Source organism: Amblyomma maculatum, chromosome 3 (assembly GCF_055883805.1).
Source record: "Amblyomma maculatum isolate TAMU_Amacu chromosome 3, ASM5588380v1, whole genome shotgun sequence".
Classification (NCBI taxonomy): Eukaryota; Metazoa; Arthropoda; class Arachnida; order Ixodida; family Ixodidae; genus Amblyomma; species Amblyomma maculatum.
In genome coordinates this window covers 120,039,682-120,045,971 of record NC_139346.1, presented here as the reverse complement: position 1 = coordinate 120,045,971, position 6,290 = coordinate 120,039,682, and the positions used below count along the sequence as shown (strand labels likewise).

At 48.5% G+C, this 6,290-nt stretch overlaps 1 non-coding gene across 1 annotated transcript; it reads right to left on the bottom strand.

Annotated features, from left to right (window-relative positions):
- Positions 1–2,380: 2,380 nt before the first annotated feature.
- On the bottom strand, positions 2,381–2,453 carry TRNAS-CGA (transfer RNA serine (anticodon CGA)). The gene has a single exon. It is a non-coding gene; the product is annotated as a tRNA-Ser (tRNA).
- Positions 2,454–6,290: the final 3,837 nt, after the last annotated feature.

The window sequence follows — 6,290 nt, the reverse complement described above, 5'->3', positions numbered from 1 at the left end:
AACGAAAGCTTCAGTCTGCCAGAAAAAGGGATTGTCTACATGAAAAAAAAACGATTATTAGGCCAAAGGCGCCTTTTAGAGCAAGTATTTTTCTTCCAATGTGATTATTTTTCCAATACTGATTGCTTGCTACAGTTGCAAAATGCGTGTTCAGCACGCGTTAAAGTTGTAAGGTAATAAATTGGTGCATCAGTCTCGAGCTGCAGCGATAGCTAGTAAGAAGCTACTTAACCAATTTTTTTGTTCTTCATATCGCACGAAAATGGCGCGGCGAAGTGAAACTTATTTAAAATCGACACAAGTGCTTCAAAAGATATGAAAAAACAATATAATAGACCCCATCAGAAACGAAACAAACAATCTGACATTTTCGAACCCTCACGAGCGCTCTCTTACATGAGAAAAGATATCAAATTACGTCATACGTTCTGCACTAAGCAAACATATAATTCTGACATAGGCCTTCTTATAGACTTTATCAGTGCCTTGTTTTGTGATTGGATTGGAAATGATTCAAGAGATGCTTTCATTTAGGGCTGTGTAGAAAAAGGTTTTGTGTTAGCTGTATACTTGGTGGTTTACCGAAGCTCTCGGTATTTCTAGTATTTTGGCAACATCAAAGTGATGATGCTTAGCGCACCTCTTCGAGTGTCTACTCTTTTATATAGTCTACGCTGCACTTTGCCGGGCACTGTTTCCATTACATGAGGTCATCAAAGTAATCCGGACTGTGCTAACCACCAAAACCATTTAGCAAGCGTTGGCAAGCACAATTTGGTACAAATTTTAAACTTGTAATTTCTTAACTTCCTCGAGAGTGCCTATCAGATTTTTTCCCTGAGAAACAGTAGCCCATATATAAATTCTAGTCGATAGTCTGGCAGCGTTCGCTTAATAGGCTCTCGTGTGTCCAAGATTTGGATCAAGTGATTATTTTTGTAACCGTGGTAAACAGTTCACAAAACATGCCAAAGCACAGAAATTAACTAGCCCAGGCTTGCCATGATGACTCAATGATCAATATATTTTTGTCGCGCATTTTTATCTACTGAAACTGCATTCTTCTAGTTTTCTTATCTTAGCTCCAGTCTTGCGTTCGACTGTAAAGGGCAGGAAAAGAGTTCGTTTAAAGATATGATGCTTTGGCCCGAAGATGAAGTTTACTTTTGAAAGCAAATTGAACCTTAAAATTGAATCTACCGCCGATGTGGCATGCGTGTCGGAGACGAAAGTCAGTATTTCACCCACAAAATATTTTCTTGAGTAGGAGGTGTTTTGTATTGCCAATTAGACTACCCCCCACCCACACACTCAAACACACACAAACATATATAATAATATATATATACATATGCATATATATATATATATATATATATATATATATATATATGAAGCAAAGAAGCCAACAGTCGGCGAGGTCAATGAAAGCATTGGAGATGGCACTTTATGTCCCTTTCCTCGGTTTTCTTTTGCAATGTTTACCCGGAAAATCACAGAAATCAGTAATACAATCTGTCTAGAGGAAAGGCAATTAAACACAAAGTAGAAGAACAAACAACGTGCCGATGGTGGGAACCGAACCCACGACCTCCGAATATCGCGTCCGGTGCTCCTCCACCTGAGCTACATCGTCCGCTGTCACCCCTGATACCTGCCTGGGCATTTATGTTGTCTGTGTACGAAACCTTGAGAGTGTTCACCACCGCCACCCTCAGCCACAGCGGCGGACGCGGAACGTCCCCTGTCACCGCCAGCGTCACGTAGAACGTGTTCAAGAGCGAGGGCGAATGCTGTGCCAGAACCCTCCTACGCTACCTATGGCTTCAAGACTGCCAGAGCAGAGACCCCCGTAAGCTACAAGCAGATCAACTAAGGGGAAATGAGGGTGCTCGTTATAATACATGAAGGAAAGAAGCCAACAGTCGGCGAGGCCAAGGAAAGCGTTGGGGGTGGCACTTTATGTCTCTTTTTTCTTTTTCAGTGTTTACCCGGACAATCACAGAATTCAGTAATGCAATCTGTGCCCCGCCTAGGTGGTGCAGTGGTAAGACGCCCGACTAGTGTGCCGGCGTTCACTGGTTCGAACCCGACCACGGCGGCTTCGTTTCGATCGAGGCGAAACGAAGTGGCGTCCGTGTGCTGTGCGATGTCAGCGCACGTTAAAGATCCCCAGGTGGTCGAAATTACTCGGTAGCCCTCCACTACCGCTCCCCTTTTTCTCTATCCTCTTTCAGTCCCACCTACATCCCTTCCCTTACGGCGTGGTTCAGGTGTCCACAGAGCAATTGTGACAGATAATGCGCCTTTCGCTTCCTATGAACCAACGAACCAATCTAGGGGAAAGACAATTAAGCACAAAGTAGAAGAAAAAACAACGTGCCGATGGTGGGAATCGAACCCACGACCTCCGAATGTCGCGTCCGGTGCTCTTCCAACTGAGCTACATCGGCTGCTGTCCCCCCTGCTCCTTTCTCGGGTATTAATGTTGTCTGTATACTAACCTTGAGAGTGTTCACCAGCGCCACCCTCAACCATAGCGGCGGACGTGGAACGTCCTGTGTTACCGCTAGCGTCACGTAGAACGTGATGAAGAGCGAGGGCGAAAGCTGTGCTAGAACCCTCTTACGCTACCTATGGCTATGGCTTCAAGACTGCTAGAACCGAGACCCCCGTAAGCTACAAGCATATTGTCGTCAAAATCTATAGGGTTGGGTATATATATATATATTGGCTGAGGGTGGCGCTGGTGAACACTCTCGAGGTTCGTATACAGACAACATAAATACCCAAGAAAATACAAGGGGGGACAGCGGCCGATGTAGCTCAGTTCGGCCGCTGTCCCCCCTGCTACTTTCTTGGGTATTTATGTTGTCTGTATACGAACCTCGAGAGTGTTCACCAGCGCCAGGGGGGACAGTGGCCGATGTAGCTCAGTCATTCTGCTTCCGGTAGCCGAGCTGAACGGAACGCAGGGTCATGGGCTCCAACGGAGCGGCGATAGCGGCCGTTGACGGCCTCGGAAACAGGATCGATGCACGTGAAGATAAGGACTACCAGGTTATTTTGCCTACATTGCCAACCGGTCGTGTTGGTGTTTCTTCACGGTGATGTACGAGTGAGGCCTTTCCGGGTCGAAGATTTTCGAGACGCCCTGGCCGAGTCTGGCACGCTCTTCGACGTGGTTGCGTTGGGGGCGTACCAAATCAACCATGTCTGGGCGGTTACCCTGCGGAGTGCGGAGGCAACAAAGAAGCTGCTCGCCTTCAAGGAGCTGCAAGTGAAGAAACGCCGCTGTCTTATCATCGATCCGGAAGACCAGCAGGTAAAGCTGCGGCTTCACTGGATGCTTCACGGCATGGCCGACGACGACATCCGGACGGCGTTCGCGGCATTTGGCTAGGTGACGGAAGTCACGCGTGAGCGGTGGCGGATACAAGGCGGCAATGAAAAGGGTTCTACGACAAGGACTGTCCTACTGAAGTTGAAGCCGAGCCTGAAAGTGGACGACCTGCCACATCAGGTACGCGTCGCCGGAGAGTTGGCCCTTGTCGTGGCGCCTGGACGGCCGATGCAATGCCTCCGCTGCCGCGGCACCGGTCACATGCGCCGGGAATGCAAAGTCCCCCGCTGTACGAAATGTCGGCAGTACGGCCACGCAGACAACGATTGTGTACGCACTTATGCGGCAGCTACGGGTGCAGCGTCAAAAGACGACACGGCAGAGCTCCTGATGGACGTAGTGGAGGCCGAGGAATCCGCAAAAGGCATTGAGGAACAGGAAAAGAAAACCGACGCTACGGACTCTTCAGGACCTTCCAGCAGCGATGCCGGGCGGAAACCTGAAGCGGGAGAACCTGCGGGAAACTCCCTCAACACTGGTCTGGGCGTGGGACCGCTTCGAGGGGGCAGGAACGCCAGTGGAGAGGGCGGCGTTCTTGTCATGGTTCTGCTCAAACAGAGACGCTGGTTCTGCTTCCTTGAGTGCCGGCCCGCTTATTCCTTCAGTCGGCTCCTCCGTCTGGTTTGGTAAACTCCACAAACCAAACCAAACCAGACGGAGGAGCCGACTGAAGGAATAATCGAGCCGGCATTCAAGGAAGCAGAACCAGCGTCTCTGTTTGAGCAGAACCATGACAAGAACGCCGCCCTCTCCACCGGCGTTCCTGCCCCTCGAAGCGGTCCCACGCCCAGACCAGTGCTGAGGGAGATAAGGCGACAGCTTCCAGCGTCGAGGAGCCGCCGGCAAAAACCAGCCAAGGACGGCGGTCCACTTTGCGGTCGCGATCTAATGTGTCGGCGGAGAGGAGATCACGACAAACCGCCACCGCAGTCAGGCCTGCCGCCAGCACCGGATGGCTCCGGTGTCAAAGACGTTGTCTGCCACGTGCTAGATGCGAGAGGTAAGCACCATGTTACCGGCCTCTTTCCTCTGTATGAAAATGGCTTCTGCGGCTCCGATAAAAGTAGGTACACTTAATGTCAGGGGACTGGCAAGCAAGAAGAAGCAGGGCCAGGTGTACCGCCTTTTAACTGAGCATGACATCGACGACCTGGCCGTGCAGGAAACGAAAGTTGACGGGGAAGAAGAGACCGGTAACATGGTGCGACGTTTCACGTCTAGGTATTTTGCTGTAGTGAGCCACGCAATTGGAACGTCTGCGGGCTGTGCTATTTTTGTTAAGAAATTACCCGGACGCGAGGTTCAGGCACATATGGCATGTCCGTCGGGCAGATGTGTTTGGGTTGATTTTCTGTACAACAAAAAGTATTGGCGCATTATTAGTGTGTACGCTCTAAATGTTGTAGATGAGAGGGTAGCCTTTTTTCAAAACGTACAAAAGTACATCAGTTGTGATAAATCACTGATTGTCACGGGCGACTTTATTTGCGTCTTGAGAGGCTGTGATAAATCCAGTACAAGGGCGTTTAGGGACAGAAGTACTGAGGCTCTCTCAGAAATTATAGACACTAGCAACCTGGACGACGTGGCGGAATGTTTAGAAGGAACGCGTTGTGTGAAGTTTACACATTTCCAGCAGTCAAGCGACGCGCGGCTGGATCGCATTTATGTGTCTACAGACGTCATATCAAAATGCACTAGTTACAATGTAGTACCAATTTCATTTTCTGATCATTGTTTAGTAGAGTGCGGGATAGGGACAAAAAAGCGGGGCAATTAGTTTTCGTGGGAGACGTGGAAATTAAACGATGATATCTTTAGTAGGAAAGTAAGCGAAGAAATTGACAAAATAGAGCCTAGGGAGGAGATGAAAATATGGCAGCAGTGGGAACTTTGCAAAGAGCAAATAAAGATAGCAGCAATCGAACGGTCAAGCTGTCTACGACAAGAAGAGAAGCGTGAGGAGGACAATTTAAGATCCTTGCTGGCTAGACTACTTGAAAAAGAAAGCGAAGAGCATGGTAAATGGATGGACGATATTAGGAAAATAAAAAACAGGATTGAACTGTTCGAAGAAGAGCGCTATCGTGGTGCGCTTGTGCGGGCGAAGGCGCAAGATATAGCTGTTGGGGAAACACCGTCTAAACGAGCACTAGGAATCGAGAAGACGCATGCTCAGAGAAATCGCATTGAAGTGATCGAATGGGGCGGAACGTTATCTGGTGAAAGTGGTCATATCCAGCAGGCGTTTCTCAAATATTATCGAACGCTGTTTACAAAGCAAGACGTAGAAGTAAACGCATTCAAAGGAAAGTTTCTGGGCGCTTTACCGCGATTAGATGAGCAGAAGGATAGGCTGGAGCTGTCAATAACCGCGTCGGAGGTCGAGCTTGCCATAGAAAAATTGAACCCGGGAAAATCTCCCGGCCCCGACGGGTTAAGCGCGGCGTTCTACAAAGCATACAAACATGAAATAGTGCCGGTACTGACAGCCGTGTACAACGAGTCCTACAACGTAAATGTATTGCCCCCGTCTTATGGCAAATCCCACACAGTGGTGATTCCTAAGTACAATGAAGCAGATAAGTTACAACAGGTTGCAGCATATCGCCCTATCGCACTCACGAATGTAGACTACAAAGTGTTTATGAAAATTCTAGCCCGTAGACTAGTCAGTAATTCAACAGTTAGTTGGACCACACCAGACATGTGGGATCAAAGGTAGATCCATTGTTTCCAATGTGCATAAAGTGAGGAGTGTGCTTGAGTGTTGTGATCACACAAACAGTCGTGTAGCCATCCTTCAGTTTGATCTGGATAAAGCATTTGATTGTGTCTCACATGAAATCCTGTTCTGCATACTCGACCATGTGAATATAGGGTCCGT